This window comes from Pongo abelii, chromosome 11 (assembly GCF_028885655.2).
Source record: "Pongo abelii isolate AG06213 chromosome 11, NHGRI_mPonAbe1-v2.0_pri, whole genome shotgun sequence".
Lineage (NCBI taxonomy): Eukaryota > Metazoa > Chordata > Mammalia > Primates > Hominidae > Pongo > Pongo abelii.
Window position 1 is genome coordinate 130373804 of NC_071996.2, and position 20889 is coordinate 130394692.

General features: G+C 39.7%; 1 protein-coding gene across 14 annotated transcripts in view; it reads left to right on the forward strand.

Annotated features, from left to right (window-relative positions):
• The first annotated feature begins 2334 nt into the window (after positions 1 to 2334).
• Positions 2335 to 20889, forward strand: part of RHBDD1 (rhomboid domain containing 1) — a 164332-nt gene continuing 145777 nt past the window's right edge. For 4 of the 14 annotated variants that reach the window (XR_010135867.1, XM_063712446.1, XM_063712445.1 and 1 more), the window contains exon 1: positions 2749 to 2854. The gene's annotated coding sequence lies outside the window, so the exon portion shown is untranslated. 14 annotated transcript variants of the gene reach the window in all.

The window sequence follows — 20889 nt, forward strand, 5'->3', positions numbered from 1 at the left end:
TTAAAAGCAATTAGAAACCCAAACAAGCTTCTCCCTTAAAAAGATAATCCAGTTGTGTATTTGTTGCATGCTGTTGTTGCATGGTATTGTTGCCTGACATCCTCTCACTTTCAGGATGGGTTCTGAAATCTGAGAATGACACTTGTCTACCTTCCTGCCAGTTCCAGTCCTGGATTTGTGAACTGTACAAGGGTTGTTACCACCACTCCTTCACTTATGTGCAAGCACCACATCTTAAAAACACTCATTTAAGTCAGGTGGCTTAATCATAGGTATTGCTGCTTTTCCTGTAAACCTTAAAGTTAAAATTTATTTTATACCATTCAATGTCTCACATATTATGCACAATGTGCATAGTGCTGCCTCGTCTCATGATTAAGATACATACTTTCGAGCATTTAGAAATCATTGTTTTATATGGTAATACTTTCGAGCATTTAGAAATCATTGTTTTATATGGTAATGTAGTGATTACATATATTTTAAGTTAAAGAATTTCTTCTGGCACTGATTCTTTGGTATTTTTAAGACTTGCTCAGTGAAAGGATGCTGCTGCTGATTGCCTCATATGTTAATATTTAAGATATACAATTATTATCCAAGTGATGTTTGTCAATTGAAATGGGATATGAGCATGTTACAACATGCTCATTTCAACAGAAACTTTTAAAAAACCCAGTCTGCTCAACAAATCACGTAGGACAAAAGAGGTCATTTTTTTAAAAGGTAGATATTTTTTTCTATCTGTTAAATGTCTTTTACCCCTTAAATGTCTATGAAAATTTTCACTGATATTTGAAACAGAACATAATTACCTAAGAATATTCTTAATCCCTATATATTGCTACATTTTAATGAAATTACTGAATTGAGACTTCTTGATTTGTGGCTCCCTTAAAATCACCTCTGCATTTGATGTATTATACGGACAAGAAAATCATGCAATTATAGAAAGATGTAGAGAGTGATGGAGAATAGAAGATAAGATTAATATTAATTGAATGGATTCATATGATTGTGGTTCAGAAGGATAAATGAGGACTTCTTCCTTTTGAGAAATTACACATTTCCCCCTCTAGGGAAATACAGAAAATACCTCTAGAGGCAATTTACTTTTCTCTGCATTCATTTGACTTTTCATTTCCAGAAATGCAGTTTCTCATTGTCAGCTGAGCTTTTGGAGGAGTATATTGTTTTTCTAGGAAAGGGGTAACTTATGAGTCTTAATGAACACATACAAATTGCTAAGAATCTTCTTTGTCACTTGAAAGTCATATGTACACCCACACCTATGCATGAGCCACATTTTCACTGAAATTTCAAACTCCAAAATAAATATTTCTATGAAGAGTTTTAATACACAATGGCAAAAGATAAACTCTTCTGGTTTAGGCAGTTTTTGTTTTAGCAGACTATCTAAACACAGCTGCTACGACTTCCAATAAACAAAGAGCAACACTAAACCACCTGTATTCGGATATTCGGATTCCTTCTTGGAAAAAGAGCATCTTTACCCTAGCTATCAGAAAATTCCATACCAAAAAGTAAGATTTTTTTTTTTTTGAGATGGAGTCCCCCTCTGTCGCCCAGGCTGGAGTGCAGGGGTGTGATCTCGGCTTACTGCAACCTCTGCCTCTCAGGTTCAAGGATTCTCCTGCCTCAGCCTCCCGAGTAGCTGGGATTAGAGGCGCCCGCAACCATGCCTGGCTAATTTTTGTATTTTTAGTAGAGACGGGGTTTCGCCATGTTGGCCAGGCTGGTTTTGAACTCCTGACCTCAGGTGATCCGCCCACCTCAGCCTCCCAAAGTGCTGGGATTACACGCGTGAGCCACCGCGCCAGGCCTGTTGTTGTTTTTTAAATAGAGACAAGGTCTCACTATGTTGTCCAGGCTGGTCTCAAACTCCTGAGCTCAAGCGATCCTCCTGCCTCGACCTCCCAAAGTGCGGGGATTACAGGCGTGAGTTACCGTGCCCGGCTGTAAGACAGTTTTTTCTTATCATATTAAATAAATATAGCATTGCAACATTTAACTTAGCCTGATTCCTACAGCTGAACATAAAACTTGCTCCCGAGTCGCAAACAATTAAAATGGTATCAAATGATCTATTAATCGAAATTCTATTAACTGAAATACGAAACACCTAAAGCCCTCAAAATGGGCAAACATTGCGTGGTGCAGTCCCAGACCCAAGCTTCTGGGAGTGAAAGGTGCACCCGCGACCTTGCCTTGCTGGCTGGCTCTGGGACTGCGATAAGCCGCCCTCCGGCTGTTTGCAGATAGCTCTGAAGCGGGAGTGTCTTTCCCACCCTCCGCCTAACAGGCAGTATCTGACCCTTTCACGTAGCAGCTCCCCAGCCTGCGGCTGCGCTGGGGCCCGGAAGGACGAAGCTTCCAGGCAGAGGACCTGGGCAGAGGCGCCCGCTGGGGTAGGCGGCCGCGACCCGCTCGCTGCTTCTCCCCTCGTCGTCGGGTCCGTTGAACGCAGGTCGCTCGTTTGCTTTACGCGTCGTGAGCGGCCAGTGGCTATTTATGGCAGTAAGGAATATTAGCCACATTTCACATGGAACTTGGAGGACAGGGCGAAGGTCCACACTTTCCTTACTGCGCTTTGCCGCGGTCCCGCCCCGCTGTGCCCTTGCGGACCCCTCGGGGCCACTGCCGTCGCACGCGGTCCGCAAACAGCAAAGCGCGGGCGCGCACAACTAAGCATGCGCCGCGGCCGAGCCTTCTGCTTTAAGGCCCTCCCCTCCCGCACCCGGCCCCCAGGAACCGGGAGCACCCGGGATCGGGAACGTGCGTGATGACGCACGTGCGCGCGAAGACGTGTGGACGCAGGCGGGTCGTAGAGAGCGTGAGTTTCCGCGTCTGTTTGGTCAGACTCCTGTCGTCGGTTCAGAGCGGCATATTTCGCCGTTTCCCCGGGCTGCGGGAGCTGGCGGCCGGGCTGGGGCTGCTGGGCGGAGGTCGGCGCCTCCCGGGGGGCTAGGGCGAGGGAGGCATGGCGGAGTTGGAGGCACAGCCTCCCCGTCCGGGGCAAGTCCGAGAGCGGGGAGGGCGTTTCCTGGGGTAACTCCACCTGGGGTCCTGTCGAAGTTGCCCCATCTCCGCCGGACCGCACGGGAACGACGTGCCCACACTCGGAGGAAGGGGTTGGCGCTGAGCGATTTTAAAGGGTTCCTTTTGAAAGCAGGAAGTTTGAAGTGACGTTGCATCAGCAACAGAGCATGCAGTTTCAGGTGCTCTCGGGACAGCTTTCAGTTTCTCAGAACGAGTCTAATCCTCACCGCAGTAATAACTTTTATTAGAGGACAGAAAATCCGCCAAAGTAAACCCGTTCTGCCCAAACCCTAGAAACCTTTGGATAAACGTTGCAATAAACGGATCACAGCCTTATTTGTTTTTCTAAACTGAGCATAAACTCTTTTGAAGACTCAGCGTTACTGTCAAAATGAATGATTGCCTGCCTAGTTATAATTCAGTTATCGAGGTGTTTAGGTCTCTTTACAGTACACTCAGTGACTCCCAGGCTTTTCTTTTTTCCCTTTGAAATTGCTTATTAGAAGGCTTTATCTAATTTCTCACAGTTGTGTGTCTTTTTGAGGTGGTTCTAATAAACTTTAAAGGCTTCTGGTTTGCTGCAGGCCTGCCATCGCTGTGGAAAGCAAGTATTCTTTCAAAGAAAAATAGAAGTGCATTGGTTTCTAAATAATCCCAGGACGCTAGGATCAGCATCACTTGGGAACTTCTTGGAAATGCACATTTTGGGGTCTTACCCCAAACTTACTGAATCAGAAATCTATTTTAACAAGCCTTCCAGTTGATACCAATGCACCTGGACGCTAAAGTTTGAGAATTAATGGCATAGTGATAACACCCATTGTGGAGTCACATATAGTGGAATTTGTATTGAAGTAATTCCTAGATGGAAAAACTTTGGACATGTTACCTCACAGGGCTGGAATATGAAGATGCAAGAAAAATGTTTAACACAAAACACATAGAAAACCCTCAAAGATGTTATTAAGTAACTTATTAGAACTGCATAAAATAAGTACGTGGTTTGTGCTGGAAGAATTCTTCAGCGGGGTAGATATGAGCTGTAGTGCATGGATATTGGGACCACTGCTTAGAGGGTATTTTGTTTACCTCGGGATTCTCAATTCTGTGTAGTCAAAGTTGTTGGATGCAGGATGTTCAGGTAAAAGTGCATACTAATGCTATTGTGGTTGTAGGATCTTTAAGAATAGCGTTAGTATTTATGTTGAAGAGTAGTTTTTAATTCTTTGGCCTTCTGATCTCTTCAGCTTTATTTGTTTATTTGGAGACAGTCTCTTTCTGCCACCCAGGCTGGAGTGCAATGGTGCAGTCTTGGCGCACTGTAACCACTGCCTCCAGGGTTCAAGCGATTCTCCTGCCTCAGCTTCCCAAGTAGCTGGGATTACAGGCGTCTGCCACCACGCCCAGCTAATTTTTGTATTTTTAGTAGAGACGGGGTTTCACCACGTTTGCCAAGCTGGTCTCGAACTCCTGACCTCAGGTAATCCACCTGCCTCGTCTTCAGTTTAGTTATACCTTCTTTGACCCAGAATTTGGTAAAGACCAGAGGTAAGCACTAGTTTTAGAGTTGAGAATTATTGTAACATAGTGACTTGCAAGCAAAAGCCAAGGCTGAATATGTTTCTGTCCTTATCTTTGTTTCCAATATGTCGTAGAACTCTACGGTAGCAAAGATTTCATGTCTACTCTAGATACCTCCATTTTCAGGAAGGATCACAGGAGTGCCCTCAACCTGCTGTGTTTTTTAGCCGCAGTGTTTTCTTACAACTTTACCTCTTTCAGGGGTCCACTGTAGGGGGAGAAAGAAATATTCAGGATTTAAAGCAGCTGCTCTAAAGGCTACATTCACTGCAGTTGAGAAGGTCAGTGCCAAACCGTGGCCTACACATGTCGTTTTGATGAGAGCACACTGCTCCCAAGGCTACACCATGGCTCCTGGATATTGAGAGTTTTCAGATAAACATAAGTCACTTTGAATGGATTATTCTGGAAATAATTTAGTTAGCTCTGCCACCAAATTGGCACTGCCCCATCATGAAATATTTATTTTTCAAAGGCATTAAATATTTTTTTTTGTTCTCCTTATCGGAAAGGCAAATCGCTATCCGTGGTTTTAGGTCAGACAAGCCCTGCTCTGAATCTTGCCTCTGCTACTTAGTGATTGTGTACATTAGACAAATTAACATCCTCCCCACTTGAATTTCTGTAAAGTAGGAGTCATAGGATGTGCTACTTGAGGCCATTGAATTAAATGAAATAACGCATAAAACGTGTCCACCTTGTTTTAGGCACAGAGGCTCAGTAAATGTTGTGTGTCGGACAAAGGGAAAAAAGGTATTTGTTACCTCAAACCTAACTTTATGCCATTTATTTTATAATATTTTTATAAATGAGGTAATTTTATTACCTAACTGCACTGCTTTTCTTTTTAACCATAAAATGCTGAAATGGAGTCAAAGCTTTCACATTATTGTGAATGAGAAAAAACAAACACTTGAAAAAAGTTGAAACTTTAACGTGAAAAAACACCATCTTCAGTTTTATCACTGTAACAGAGCAACTTCTAGAAATTGTTTTGGTTGTTTACAGCAAGGTAAACATCCAAAGGTCGGGGGATGAGTAATAAAGTATCTTCTGTTAGTTAATGGGGACAGTCAGCTAGAGAAAGGGACAGTGTTACAGGAAATGAGACCTCATTGAAGGTATGCATCAAAGGATGAGAAAATGCTGTTAGCCCTGAAATTGCTAATATTTTTTTAAAACACGAATTCTTAATAGCAAAGTGAAAAGTTTTACATTCCATTTTTTAATAAGGGATAACAAAATCTCTTACATGTAAGTTCTGTGTGTTTATATTGCATATGAATGTATGAGTGCAGAAAATACTTGACTCACACTAGGTCATAATTTTGTTTATTTGTCAGTATATTGGAATATGGGGGTGGGGACCAAGTATAAAAGGAAATTTTCTGTATATTTATGTAAAATTAGATACATACATGTATATGTAAACGTTCTTTAAAAAAACTATTAAAAACGGAAGCGATTCTTTAAAAGGTAGATTTCCTTTTATGTTGCAGTCATAGCCATGTGAGCAGTGGACCTCATATCTTTTTTCAACAGGGAGCCTCTTAGAATCTTATCTGTAAAACTCAGGAGCCGAGAAGCTTTAAGAACAGTGAGGTTGAAGGGCACAGGCTCTTCGTCCTTGGCAGCGATACTAGGAGGCGTGCCTAGGGAACCTAGGATTCTGGGGAGCTGGACGTGAAACTCTGTGGTGGAATAGAAATCCTCAGGGCATGAGCTATACCTAAAAAGTAATGGTATTAAGAATTCTGGCAAGTGGGATTCACAAACTTGTTCTGAAGACAATTTCCAAGGTTGTCAGCCATGTCACCATATAGATGGCTTCTCATGCAGGGGAGTGAGTGATTATTGAGAAAAAAAAAATCCACCTGACCCGTATTTTACAAAGTAGGATTCTGTGCACTTTTTTTGAGGAATTAGCTTTTAAAAAAATCCCTCCAAGTTGTGACAGCTGTATCACTATTAAAAGCTATTTGGCATTTTAACTGACTGTTGTTTAGGATTACAAATGACTCAGGGAAAAAGAAACAAGGAGTCAAAGGAAATGTATTACTTGTGTTTATAGCCCTATCATTTTTTTTGTTGTATGGAAGCAACTACTCTATATTTATATAGTAAAGTTTTTTAGAGAGTTAATTTTTAGTTAATAATGAGCCTTCATAAGAAAAATAATTTCAAATGCTAAGTATTTGTTAGATTGTTACTAGTAGTGGTAGTTAGTGATATTACACTGTCTTTTTCACACATGGAAGGGGGTTTCCTGGTGACAGATGGAGCCTGGGGGAGAGGGAGTTACTTTCAATCAACCAGCTGCTTTGTGGCAATATCATGATGGTGATATTTCAAAGCCCATAGATAACTTTGGCTGTTTCAGGAAAGAAAATCTATCAAATTTCTGGGAAGCAACAGATAATGGGCAAGAGCCCTTTGGGATCTACATGATGGCCAACTAACAATGTGTGCATTCCGGTTTGCATGTTGGGGTTATTTACTGTCTAGTTTCTTGGACATTGTTACATGCACCTCATAATTACACAGTAATAGAATCTAGTTCTAAGGGCAGGAAAAGCTCATTAAGGAGAGGAAAGGAGAGTGAAAAACCTTGGTGATGTGCTGCACGCTTTAACATAATACCCTATTTCATTTATTCTTGATGGTAATTCTAGGATGTAAGTGGAATTTTTTGCCGTCTATGGATAAAGAAACAGAAGCTCTACAGTACCGATTGTATGATTTGCCCAAGGCCACATACTAGTACATGATGACATCCATATTCGACCCCAGATCTTCTGGCATTAGCTCTAGGAATGTTGTCATTACACCAACAGCTATTTCTCCAGGTGTTAACTTGCTTATGCATTTTTAATGCAAAGTCACAATATCAGGATAGTAATGAATGAAATAAATATAAATGTTACTTACAATGACTTCAGTTTTATAAATAATATATAGGGGCGTGTGTGTGTGGACTTGTGTGTGTATATGTGTGTTTTGGCAACTACATGTAATTTGGGTTTTTTTTTTCTTGAGTAAAAAGTCTCTTGGGCAATACTGTGAAAAAATTTCACTACGTTTTTTAAAAATATATTACTGATGTGTTGCAATCAATCAGTTATGATTCTAAATTTGAACAAATCTAGGAATGAATTTTGTACACACTGCCCATGTAGTTGCCCTCATCCTAACATATTGAAGGAAATTTCTTTTTTTTTCCTTTCAAGGTGTATTCATTTTTCATTCATTTATTGATTTTTTTTGAGACAGAGTCTCACTCTGTTACCTAGGTTGGAGTGCAGTGGTGTGATCTTGATTCACTGCAGCCGGGACCTCCTGGGCTCAGTTGATCCTCCCACCTCAGCCTCCCTAGTAACTGGGACTACAGACATGTGCCACCACACCCAGCTAATTTTTTTTTCTTCAGCTTTTAAGTTCAAGGGTACATGTGTAGGATGTGCAGGTTTGTTACATAGGTAAACATGTGCCATGGTGGGTTGCTGCACAGATCATCCTGTCACCTAGGTATTAAGCCCCACATCCATTAGCTATTGTTCCTCCCTGCCTACCACACCTCCCTGACAGGCCCCAGTGTGTGGTGGCCCCCCGCTATGTGTCCATGTGTTCTCATCATTTAGCTCCCAGTTATAAGTGAGAACATGCAGTGTTTGGTTTTCTGTTCCCATGTCAGTTTGCTGAGAATAATGGCTTCTAGCTTTATCCATGTCCCTGCAAAGGACATGATTTCATTCCTTTGTGTGGCTGCATAATATTTCATATGTACCGCATCTTCTTTTTCCATCTATCATTGATGGGCGTTTAGGTCAATTCCATGTTTTTGCTATTGTAAATAGTGCCATATTGAACATATGCATGCATGTATCTTTATAATAGAATGATTTCTATTCCTTTGGGTATATACCCAGTAATGGGAATGCTGGGTCAAATGGTATTTCTACCTGTAGGTCTTTGAGGAATCGCCAGTCTGTCTTACACAGTGGTTGAACTAACTTACACTTCCACCAACAGTGTAGTAGCATTCCATTTTCCCTGCAACCTCGCCAGCATCTGTTGTTTTTTGACTTTTTAATAATAGCCATTCTGACTGGCATGAGATAGTATCTCATTGTGGTTTTGATTTGCATTTCTCTAATGATCAGTGATGTTGAGCTTTTTTTCATGTGTTTCATGGCTGCCTCTATGTTTTCTTTTGAGAAGTGTCTGTTGATGTCCTTTGCCCACTTTTTAATGGGGTTGTTTTTTTCTCCTAAATTTAAGTTCTTTGTAGACTGTGGATATTAAACCTTTGTCAGATGGATAGACTGTAAAAATTTTCTCCCATCCTGTAGGTTGTCTGTTCACTCTAATGATAGTCTCTTTTGCTGTGCAGAAGCTCTTTAGTTTAATCGGGTCCCATTTGTCAATTTTTGCTTTTGTTGCAATTGCTTTTGGTGTTTTCATCATGAAATCTTTGCCCGTACCTATGTCCTGAATGGTATTGCCTAGATTTTCTTCTAGGGTTTTTATAGTTTTGGGTTTGACATTTAAGTCTTTAATTCATTGTGAGTTAATTTTTGTATGTAATATAAGGGGTCTAGTTTCAGTTTTCTGCATATGGCTACCCATTTCTCCCAGCACCATTTATTAAATAGGGAATCCTTTCTCTATTTCTTGATTTGGCCAGGTTTGTCAAAGATCAAATTGTTGTAGTTGTGTGGTCTCGTTTCTGAGTTCTCTATTTTGTTCCATCTGTCTGTGTATCTGTTCTTGTACCAGTACCATGCTGTTTTTGTTACTGTAGACTTTTAGTATAGTTTGAAGTCTGGTAGTGTGATGCCTCCACCTTTGTTCTTTTTGCTTAGAATTGTCTTGGCTACTTGGGCTCTTTTTGATTCCATAAAATAGTTTTATCTAAATCTGCGAACAATGTCAGTGAAAGTTTAATGGGAATAGCATTAAATCTATCAATTACTTTGGGCAGTATGTCCATTTTCATGATATTTATTCTTTCTGTTCATGAGCATGGAATGTTTTTCCATTTGTTTGTGTCCTCTCTAATTTCTTTGAACAGTGGTTTGTAGTTCTCCTTGAAGAGGTCTTTCACTTCCCTTGTTGGCTGTATTCCTAGGTATTTTATTCTTTTTGTAGCAATTGTGAATGGGAGTTCATTTATGATTTGGCTCTCTGCTTGCCTGGTGTTGGTGTATAGGAATGCTAGCAATTTTTGCACATTGATTTTGTATCCTGAGACTTTGCTGAAGTTGCTTATCAGCTTAAGAAGTTTTTGGGCTGACACAATGGGGTTTTCTAGATATAGGGTCATGTCATCTGCAAACAAAGATAATTTCACTTCCTCTCTTCCTATTTGAATACCCTTTATTTCTTTCTCTTGTCTGATTGCACTGGCCAGAACTTCCAATACTGTGTTGAATAGGAGTGGTGGGAGAGGGCGTCCTTATCTTGTGCTGGTTTTCAAGGGGAATGCTTCTAGCTTTTGCCCATTCAATATGATATTGGCTGTGGGTTTGTCATATATAACTCTTATTATTTTGAGGTAAGTGCCTTTAATCCCTAATTTATTGAGAGTTTTTAACATGAAGGGATGTTGAATTTTATCGAAGGCCTTTTCTGCATCAATTGAGATAATCATGTGGTTTTTGTCTTTAGTTCTGTTTATGTGATGAATCACATTTATTGATTTGTATATGTTGAACCAACCTGGCACCCCGGGATGAAGCCAACTTGATCGTGGTAGATAAGTTTTTTGATGTGCTGGTGGATGCAGTTTGCTAGTATTTTGTTGAGGATTTTTGCCTTGATGTTCGTCAAGGATATTGGCCTGAAGTTTTCTTTTTGTTGTTGTATCTCTTGCCAGGTTTTGGTATCAGCGTAATGCTGGCTTCATAGAAGGAGTTGGGGAGGAGTCATTCCTTTTCAATTGTTTGGAATAGTTTCAGCAGGAATGATACCTGCTCTTCTTTGTAGCCTGATAGAATTCAGCTGGGAATCCATCTGGTCCTGGACTTTTTTTGGTTGTTAGGCTATTTGTTACTGTCTCAATTTCAGAACTCATTTATTAGTCTATTCAGGGATTCGGTTTCTTCCTGGTTCAGTCTTGGGAGGGTGTATGAGTCCAGGAATTTAGCCATTTCTTCTAGATTTTCTGGTTTATGTGCATAAAGATCAGCAGCTAAGTGAGCTCTTGAGGTTTGGGGAGACTTGGTAGATCTGGAAAACTCTTCAAATTAATGCTCTGAGAACCAGCTCCAAAAGTTGTTGGTCACAGTTTCTCAGCACAACTTTTAAATTCCAGGGAAATAGTTATTATTCCAACTTTGGTCACTGTCACCTTGGATCAGTATTGGAAATGGCACCCTTGATTGATAGCTGCCCCCCCAGCCCCCCGCCAAAGACCACATCCAATGGGAGTGGGACACAGATTCCTGTTACTGAAAGAATAAAGTATTGACGCTATGCAGGCAAAAAGCCCTAAGCTGTTCCCTATCACTTAATAATTTGTGGACATCCCATGTGGTTTGTGGTAATATAACATATATTTGAAGCATGGCATGCTTTTCCCCCTTTTCACTAGTTGTTGTGCAGGGAAGACTTGAGTTACATAAATAATTCACAAACACTTCTTACACAGATTAATTTAAATGGGAGCAGGGAATGGTGGTAGCTTTCATTTTCTCATTGACTTTAGGTAGACAAAGAAATCTGGTGCAGAGTGAACCTGAAAATGGAACTACTTAAATCTTGTTGAAGCAGCGATCATGGGACGCTGGCATTGCTGTTCCCTGTGTGCCTCCTGGTTTAAAAACCTAGGTCTGAAGGGCTGTCAGTTGGAGAACTTTAATGAGCCCTCATTACACTAAACCTTGTGGTCTATGAGAGAAGAAGCTGGCTTATGATTGATACTGGAAATCATAAATGGTGATGGGTCAGAATTGGAGTTGGCACTAATTCACCTAGCAGTGGAGCAAAATTTAAGATTATATACAAAATCTGGTAATTTCATTGTTTTAGCCATCATTTTTTATGTATAAATATAGTCTAATCATTTTCGTTTATACTATATAACACTTTTAAAAGGTGGAGAAAGAATTTTGCCAGCTGATGCTGACATTTTTTTTTCTTCCTAAAATGGAGGCTCATTAAATTCTCAAATCATCAGATAATCTTGACAGAGATCCTAGTTTGAGATTTTACATAAAGTTTATTTTAATGAAAAACATAATTTCTGCTTTCAGGTTTCTTTATATTTCTTATACTTTTTAAAAAATGTATGTGTAATTTAATCACATTATGCAGTTTTAAAATATAGGGTCCCAGAAAGTCATGGAAAATGCTAGTTACTATGTTATCACAAAAACATTTTAAAACTATTTTAAGTCTTATTTGTCACAATTTGTGATTTTGTGTAATAAATACATATATATATATGTATAAAATCCCATTTAATCCTTGTGAAACCAAATGAGCCTATGTTATCTTCTTTTACAAGTGAAACTCTGAAGGTTAACTTTCCTAAGAGCATGTGGCTGGTGTATCGTAGAGCCAAGGACCATGCCCTTAACTGCTGTCCTATACTGCATATGTTAATATTGCCACCCTTGTATATAATTTTGGCAAAAAGCACTGGGACATTTCTTTTCCTAAAGCCCATCTCTTTACTTTCAGTTCCCTGACAACTTCTTTATATTCTGAAACTGTTAAAATGTGTTGTATTATCCATCATCTTGTGCTTCTGTTGCTGTGAATGTGGCAACAGCTCCTGTATTGCAGCAGTGTGCACTGTGAAGCCGTTTGTTCTTTATGTCTTAGAGCAGCCTGACAGCCTTTCGTGTTGAATTCAGCAAGATTGCTTTTCATTTAACAAAGCTAAATGTTGCTTTCTAGGTGAAAAATAATTAAATGCTTTTAAAGATATATTTGATTAACAGGAAGCTGATCTGTGTAAATTAATTATAACCATAATGATGTCATAGCCTTGTCTTTTGTTATTAACCAGGTAATTGACCAGAAGTTTAGAAGCCTATTGTAACTGACAGTTAGTAGTTTGACCTTGTGTGCTGTCTGGAAGTGAAACATGCACAATGAATGTAAATGCAGTTTGTTCATTGAGCTGCATGTGCTGTCAGAACATCTGATCTTGGGTTCTTGTTTTTATTTTTCTATTACTTCTTTGTTGAAATTGGTGGTCAGGGTTATATACTCACAGTGAATATTATACTTATTTATCTTACTAAAAGCATCTGGCCAAACGCAGTGTTGCTTGTGTCCTTGAATAACTATAATCAGACTTGAAACCTTGGCACATTTAAGACATGCAGTCAAGTAAACAAATGCCAAAATTAAATGAATCTCATTTTTAAAGTTTGTATGAAGGATAGTAAAACAACTTTTGATAGAGAAATCAGAAAAGGGAAAATAGGGGCATATTTGATAGAGAATTTATCCCCTCTAATTCTGATTTGTCTGAGAAAATTAAAAGCTTGTGGTATTTTGAATATTTGAGTAATGAAAACTTCTAACTTTTGTAGGTTTGATTAAAGAATGGAAGTGTAGGCCGGGTACAATGTCTCACGCCTGTAATCCCAGCACTTTGGGAGGCTGAGGCGGGTGGATCCCCTCAGGTCAGGAGTTAAAGACCAGCCTGGCCAACATGGTGAAACCTTGTCTCTACTAAAACTGCAAAAATTAACCAGGCATGGTGGCGGGTGCCTGTAGTCCCAGCTACTCAGGAGGCTGAGGCAGGAGAATTGCTTGAACCCGAGAGGTGGAGGTTGCAGTGAGCTGAAATCGTGCCATTGCACTCCAGCCTGGGCAACAAGATTGAAATGCCATCTCAAAAAAAAAAAAAAAAAAAAATGGAAGTGTAAGAGTAAAACATGGAGAACATGGAGTAGAAGTGGGATAATAATGAATGACAATCAGCCATTATTAAATGGTTAAAAAATATGTAAGTACTATATATGTAAGTAAATGTGGCATTTTACCTTCAAAAGTCCTGACCTTTGCTTGTGGAAGTAGTTGTCAGAATTGCAGCTTATGAATTTTTATCAAGTAGTGGAAGGAGGGTTTTGTCAAGTAGTGAGTGGAAAGTTGTTAACTGCACATGTAGATAGGTATAGCTCATAATGTACTCTGTGAACTGGGGTAACTGATAGATGTTTGAAATGTATAAAATTGTTCGTTTTGTGAATTTCTATGCAGTTTGCCTCAGCAGGGTGCAGTTTTCTGCATGCATCAAAAGTGAAATTTGCACTTCTGCTCAAATTATTCCCTAATATACAAGTTGCATTCGAGCAAATTTTTTCATTTCAAAACAAGCATTATAGTAGAGCAGAATGGAGCATACTAGTTACTTCTACTTCCCTAAACATTATCGTATTTTATGTCTCTATGGTAACAGCACATGCATGCTATTTTCTTTCTTTAAAATACCTTTCTTTCATCCACTTTTTATCTTTCAAAGCCTGGCTGGGGTGAAGAAACTTCCCTAAGGTCTTCTCTGAATTACATTGACTTAACATTTTCAATATTGACATATATTTTTACATTATTTGCCCATTTCCAAAAAGTATCTGCTTTAGATGACATAAGACACAAGCTTGTAGTAAAGAAAGAAAACAGCAAACCCAAATGGTTGAGTGGCTCTCAGCAGAGGAAAGCATATTCATTTATTAGGCAAACTTAAGCTCTTTCTAGCTCTGATGAGATTTTGCATGAGAAACATTGTCTGAATGGTGCTTCACAACAATATGAAGATGTTTCTTTGGGTGAGACCTATGTCAGGGCCTCTAATGTTAGATTATATCTGCAAACGTCATTCTACAAAGGCAAAATGACGTGAACTGACCATGCAGCTTTCAGTGATCTGGCAAAACACAGGGATAGTGATCCTTTATACTAGAAATTCTTAAAAGGTAGAAAAGCAGTTTTCGCCTCTCTGTGAATTCTCTCTCAGAGTAAACCTTGCTTTGCAGGATAGGGCTTGGGGGTGAAGGAAAGCCAAGCATGGAATGCCTTGCAACTTCCCAATCCCCTAAAGTCCTCCCAACCAGAATCCTAGCCAGCCCGATGCCTGGCCCTGGTAGGAGAAAGTTGGAGAAGGTATGGGTGCTTTTGTTCCTCAGCTTCTCTATTTATATAGAATACATTCTAAGATGAGAAAAATATAAATTTGAATTCTTGTTACTTTTTTAAAAAAACTTGATTTTTAAAACGGATTTTTTTTTTTTTTAAGCTGTGACTGTGATAACAATTACCAAAAGAAGTTGGGTATTTGAACATTACTTGGTAATATTCTGTATAGTATTCTATGCTATATAGATCTACAAATTGACTTGTCCTCAAGAAAACAGTTATAATTCCCCCCACCCCACAACAGTCCCCAGAGTGTGATGTTCCCCTTCCTGTGTCCATGTGTTCTCATTGTTCAATTCCCACCTATGAGTGAGAATATGCGGTGTTTGGTTTTTTGTTCTTGCGATAGTTTACTGAGAATGATGATTTCCAATTTCATCCATGTCCCTACAAAGGACATGAACTCATCATTTTTTATGGCTGCATAGTATTCCATGGTGTATATGTGCCACATTTTCTTAATCCAGTCTATCATTGCTGGACATTTGGGTTGATTCTAAGTCTTTGCTATTGTGAATAGTGCCACAATAAACATACGTGTGCATGTGTCTTTATAGCAGCATGATTTATAGTCCTTTGGGTATATACCCAGTAATGGGATGGCTGGGTCAAATGGTATTTCTAGTTCTAGATCCCTGAGGAATCGCCACACTGACTTCCACAATGGTTGAACTAGTTTACAGTCCCACCAACAGTGTAAAAGTGTTCCTATTTCTCCACATCCTCTCCAGCATCTGTTGTTTCCTGACTTTTTAATGATTGCCATTCTAACTGGTGTGAGATGGTATCTCATTGTGGTTTTGATTTGCATTTCTCTGATGGCCAGTGATGATGAGCATTTTTTCATGTGTGTTTTGGCTGCATAAATGTCTTCTTTTGAGAAGTGTCTGTTCATGTCCTTCGCCCACTTTTTGATGGGGTTGTTTGTTTTTTTCTTGTAAATTTGTTGGAGTTCATTGTAGATTCTGGATATTAGCCCTTTGTCAGATGAGTAGGTTGCAAAAATTTTCTCCCATTTTGTAGGTTGCCTGTTCACTCTGATGGTAGTTTCTTTTGCTGTGCAGAAGCTCTTTAGTTTAATTAGATCCCATTTGTCAATTTTGGCTTTTGTTGCCATTGCTTTTGGTGTTTTAGACATGAAGTCCTTGCCCATGCCTATGTCCCGAATGGTAATGCCTAGGTTTTCTTCTAGGGTTTTTATGGTTTTAGGTCTAATGTTTAAGTCTTTAATCCATCTTGAATTAATTTTTGTATAAGGTGTAAGGAAGGGATCCAGTTTCAGCTTTCTACATATGGCTAGCCAGTTTTCTGGCGGGGGTTGGGGGGAGTGGGGGGAGGGGGGAGGGATAGCTTTAGGAGATATACCTAATGCTAAATGACGAGTTAATGGGTGCAGCACACCAGCATGGCACACGTATACATATGTAACTACCCTGCACATTGTGCACATGTACCCTAAAACTTAAAGTATAATAATAATAAAAAACAGATGCTGGTGAGGTTGCAGAGAAATAGGAACTCTTTTACAGTATTGGTGGGAATGTAAATTAGTAAATTAGTTCAACCATTGTGGAAGACAGTGTGGATATTTCTCAAAGAGCTAGAACCAGAAATACCATTTGGCCCAGCAATCCCATTACTGGGTATACACCCAAAGGAATATAAATCATTCTATTACAAAGATACATAAATAAGTTCATTGCAGCACTATTCACAATAGCAAGGACATGGAATCAACCCAAATGCCTATCAGTGATAGACTGGATAAAGAACATGCGGTACATATACACCATGGAATATTATGCAGCCATAAAAAGAATGAGATCATGTCCTTTGCAGGGACATGGATGAAGCTAGAAGCCACTATCGTCAGCAAACTAACACAGGAACACAAAACCAAACACTGCATGTTCTCACTTATAAGTGGGAGCTGAACGATGGGATCACATGGACATGGGGAGGGGAACAACACAAACTGGGGCCTGTCGGGGATTGGGGTTAGGGGAGGGAGAGTATTAGAAAGGATGGCTAATGCATGCTGGGCTTAATACCTAGGGATGGGTGGATAGGTGCAGTAAATCACTATGGCACATGTTTGCCTATGTAACAAACCTGCACATTCTGCACATGTACCCCAGAACTAAAAATTTAAAAACAAGAAAAATTTACTATTATTCAGACATAGGGTGTTCTCACTGCCACCAGCATGTATAAAATAAACTAATAACCATCAAAGGGAAAAAGAAATACAGTATATTAAATGTACAGAAGGTGGGAATGTAGCAATTTGACTTGTCCTCCTGGCTCTGCAGCTAACTGGCTATGTAACCTTGAGAAATCTTTGGGCTTCAGTTTCTCATCTGTAAAATAAAGTGAAAAACCACTAAAAAAAAAAAAAAAAAAAGAAAACAGTTACAATTGATGTAGAATATAAGTTTTACATAGTGAGATTTTCTATATTTGAAATGTTTTAAAAATGCATGAATATTTTAACATGTGTAATGGAAGTCACCAGGTACCTTTCTTGGGAAAGACTATTCCTTATGCCAAGATGATGTCCTCACTAATTTTTTGGTAGTCAGAGTGTTGTATCTTACTAGTAGACAGTTGGGGGTGACTTCTGGTCTCAGCTGTGACACATAAAGATACTGGAAGTCATTGTCACAATAAGAAAAAAGCTGGACAAACTGAAAATCAAATACTTTTCTTAGGTCCCTCAGATAATTGAGGTCACAAGTCAAATTACCACTCTGAAATCTGAAACGCTCATGTAAAGAATCAGCCAAGATCAACTTACCGGAAGCCACTAAAGGCAGTAACCAGTAGGGACTCTTAAATGGTAATTTTGGTGAGTTGCTGGACTCTGAGTGTAGACTAGCTTGAGAATTAAGAACTCTTTTCTGCAGACAAACCAGACCACAATTTCATTTTAAGGACAGAGCCTTGGGAGCTAGATTATTTTGATTAAAATCCCTGCTCATCTTTAAAATGGTTAATAATAATACCTACTTTATAAAGTTTAGAGGATTGAATAGGGTAATCATGTAAAGTTTGAGAGCAGCTCTACTACAGATTAACTAGTAGTGTGGTTGTGTGTCACTTTGGCTGGTGGTTTGACTTTTTGTGTTTTAGAATAACTAGCAAACAGTAGCAAAATGGGATTTCTTTTTCAGTCATTAAAAAATAGCTGTGATTTATTGAGTATGCCTGGCATTATTCTAAGAATCTCAATGTTTTAGATCATTTAGTTTGTATAAGAACTTTAGGATCAGATTTAGCCATTATTATTACTCCATCTTACATGGTGGGAAACTGAGACTTAGATTAAGTGACGTGGGCAAGGCCACATAGCTCTTAATGCTAAAGCCGGTCAGTAGGACCAATTTAGATTCCAGATTGTATGCTCTTAAACTCCAAGGTATAAGGAAAAAACACCATTTGGAAGAGATGATGAAGATTCCCTGGTGACATCCTGCTGGTACTGGTGGAGCGAGCATATGTGCAGGAAGCATTTGGGAGGTCAGTGAGCACTGGCATGGGCAGGGAGCCTGTCGAGGGGAGTCAGGTCGGGAGCTGGCTTTGAGGATTGGGAAGGAATTGAATGAGTTGGTGGAGGCAGGTGTGTGTCTCAGGCTAAGTTGTGATGGTAGCATTGCCCTCAGGCTCCGCCTACATCCCCTTGCCCTTAAGGGGCATTCCAGCAGGCTTCTAGCCTCCAGACCCTGCATTTCTTCGATCAAGTGTTTTCTCTGGCCCCGGATGTCCTCTTTGCCTTCTATGGTAACGCAGCAATGACAGAGAGTCAAGGCAGACTCCCTTGCCCTGTGGGCATAACACTGAGTCATATCTATATCTATATCTATATCATCTATATCTATATCTATATCTATATCTGTATCTATATCTATATCTATTCTAGCTTTCAGAGTTCCCCAGTGAGATTAAGCTCCAGTCATTCACAGTGATAGCTCTTTTGAGAATATGTATATTTTCTATCTCTCTCTCTACATATATATGTGTAGATATTTATTTATTTTTTACATCTTGCCATTCCTGTCTTGCTTCCCTACTCCCCAGTCAGTGTGTTGGTCACCTCCCAAATAAGTGACTTCCACAGGGACCCTTGTCTTACATTCTGCTTTTTGGGGAAGCCCAGACTAAAACAGTAATGCACAATAATAATATCAGCAATGAAGAGCTGCATTTGTTAAGGGCGTGCTAACTGAATATCTACTGGCCTGTTTTACAGATTGGGAAACAGACGGGGGTTGATGAGATAATTTGCTCAAGGTAACACAATGAATAGACTGGCCAAGTGGCCTTGAGTCAAGAGTGGGTTATGCTAGTCAGCCATCTTAACCACCTCTTGGCACTGAGCAAACACCTAAAGACAAACATGATCTGATTGGGAAACCAGTCGTAGGAGAGTAATAGAAAATAAGGTTAAATACTCAGTGTTTTAAGTTTAATTTCTGCGGTTTCAGAGAGGTCTTTTAGCAAGGGTCCTCTATCCTGCCATTACAACAATGCACAAAGGGTTTCATTTTATTTTTTTCATTCTTTTAAAACTGTTTGGGTTGGATTTATGGCATCCGAATGACCCCAGTTAATCTGGAGTTTTGAACTTGTTTTTCCCAGTTAGGAAAGTATAGAGAGGAGCAAAACCTAGCTGCCCTTCTAAGATGGTGCCATCCTGGTCTCAAATGTGGACATGCAGGATTCTAGGTGGTGTCTATAGGGAAGATGACCGTACACTATCCCCCTTTCCAGAAATTCTAATCCACAGGAAATCTAAGACAGAGTGATTTTTAAGAGGCTCTGTGCACATGTATGATTTTCTGAGGTCCTATGTAGATTCCACTAAGATTGTGTGAAATCCACCCAGCAAATGGGCAACAGTAAATGAATAAAAGTGTTTGTATGCATGAAAGGACTCCTATTTGCTACAGAATCTTCTGTGAGACTTCTTTGGTGACCACGAGAAAAGGAAAGCTGGGGTAATTCTGTACAACTCTATTACATATGTTTTTCTAAATCTACATCCTTAGTCACCCTAGGGGGTTGAAGCATTGCCTCCTCTCTGATTATGTTCAGGAAATAAAGCAACTCCTTTGAAACAAGGAACAGTAAGTGTGCCCTATGCCTTTCTTTTTCTTTTTCTCTGAGCCTAATAACTCTGCCTCACCTGTGGAAGATGGTCAGTGTGTTATTTGTTTTAGGTCCCATTGATGACCTTGTTAACATTTAGCCTCTTCCAGGAAGGAAGAAGCTAAACTTTTTTCCATCAAGGAGAATTGATAAATTCCTCTCCATTTCTCTCTGTGTGTTTCCATGTCTCTTTCTCCATCTATTGTCTCTGCATTTGGGGTATGTGTGGGTTCCAAACATACCCCCCAAATGCAGAGACAATAGATGGAGAAAGATTTTCAGTCTTAAGACTAGAATTAGACTTCCTGAGCTCCATGTGCAGCAGAGCAACTTGATGATCCAACTGAGCCTAAAGAAACCAGTTGTTCAGGAGGTTGATGACCTTGGATATCCAGGACCACAAATCTAGGAGCCCAAATTAGGATGGGCAGAACAAGGACAACTGGCAAAAGTAGAGGTGGAAGCCTCACCTCTCTGGGAAATAGTCCCTCCAGTTATTTTTTATCATCTTTGCTTTTTTTTAACCTCAAGTTTCCAAATTGCCTGGGGATCCCCTGCACCTCGCTCACCACTACCAAGGCCTCATCTTTTCCTCTCACTTTGGCAAAAGTCTCTAGTCCCTTGGAATGAATGAATTGTGAATCTTATACCTTCACTCTGTGTAATTTAGTTAAACTGACACATGAGCCTTTTTGTTGTTGTTGCTATTGTTGTTGAAAGTAGTTTAGAGCATTTCCTAAATCTGCAGTTCCCTTCCTCAGCCTTTTTCCTTTACCTGAAACCAATGCTCATGTAGTTCCTTTGGATTTTTTACCCTCAACAGCCAGTTGTCAGTGTAGTAAAGCTTGGTGTTTGTTGTGGTGGTGTTGGTGGCTTTTTGTTGGCTTGTTTTACCTTTTAGTTCTTCAGCCATTCTATCCTCCTCCTCAGTGGCAAGGCCAGGACGGT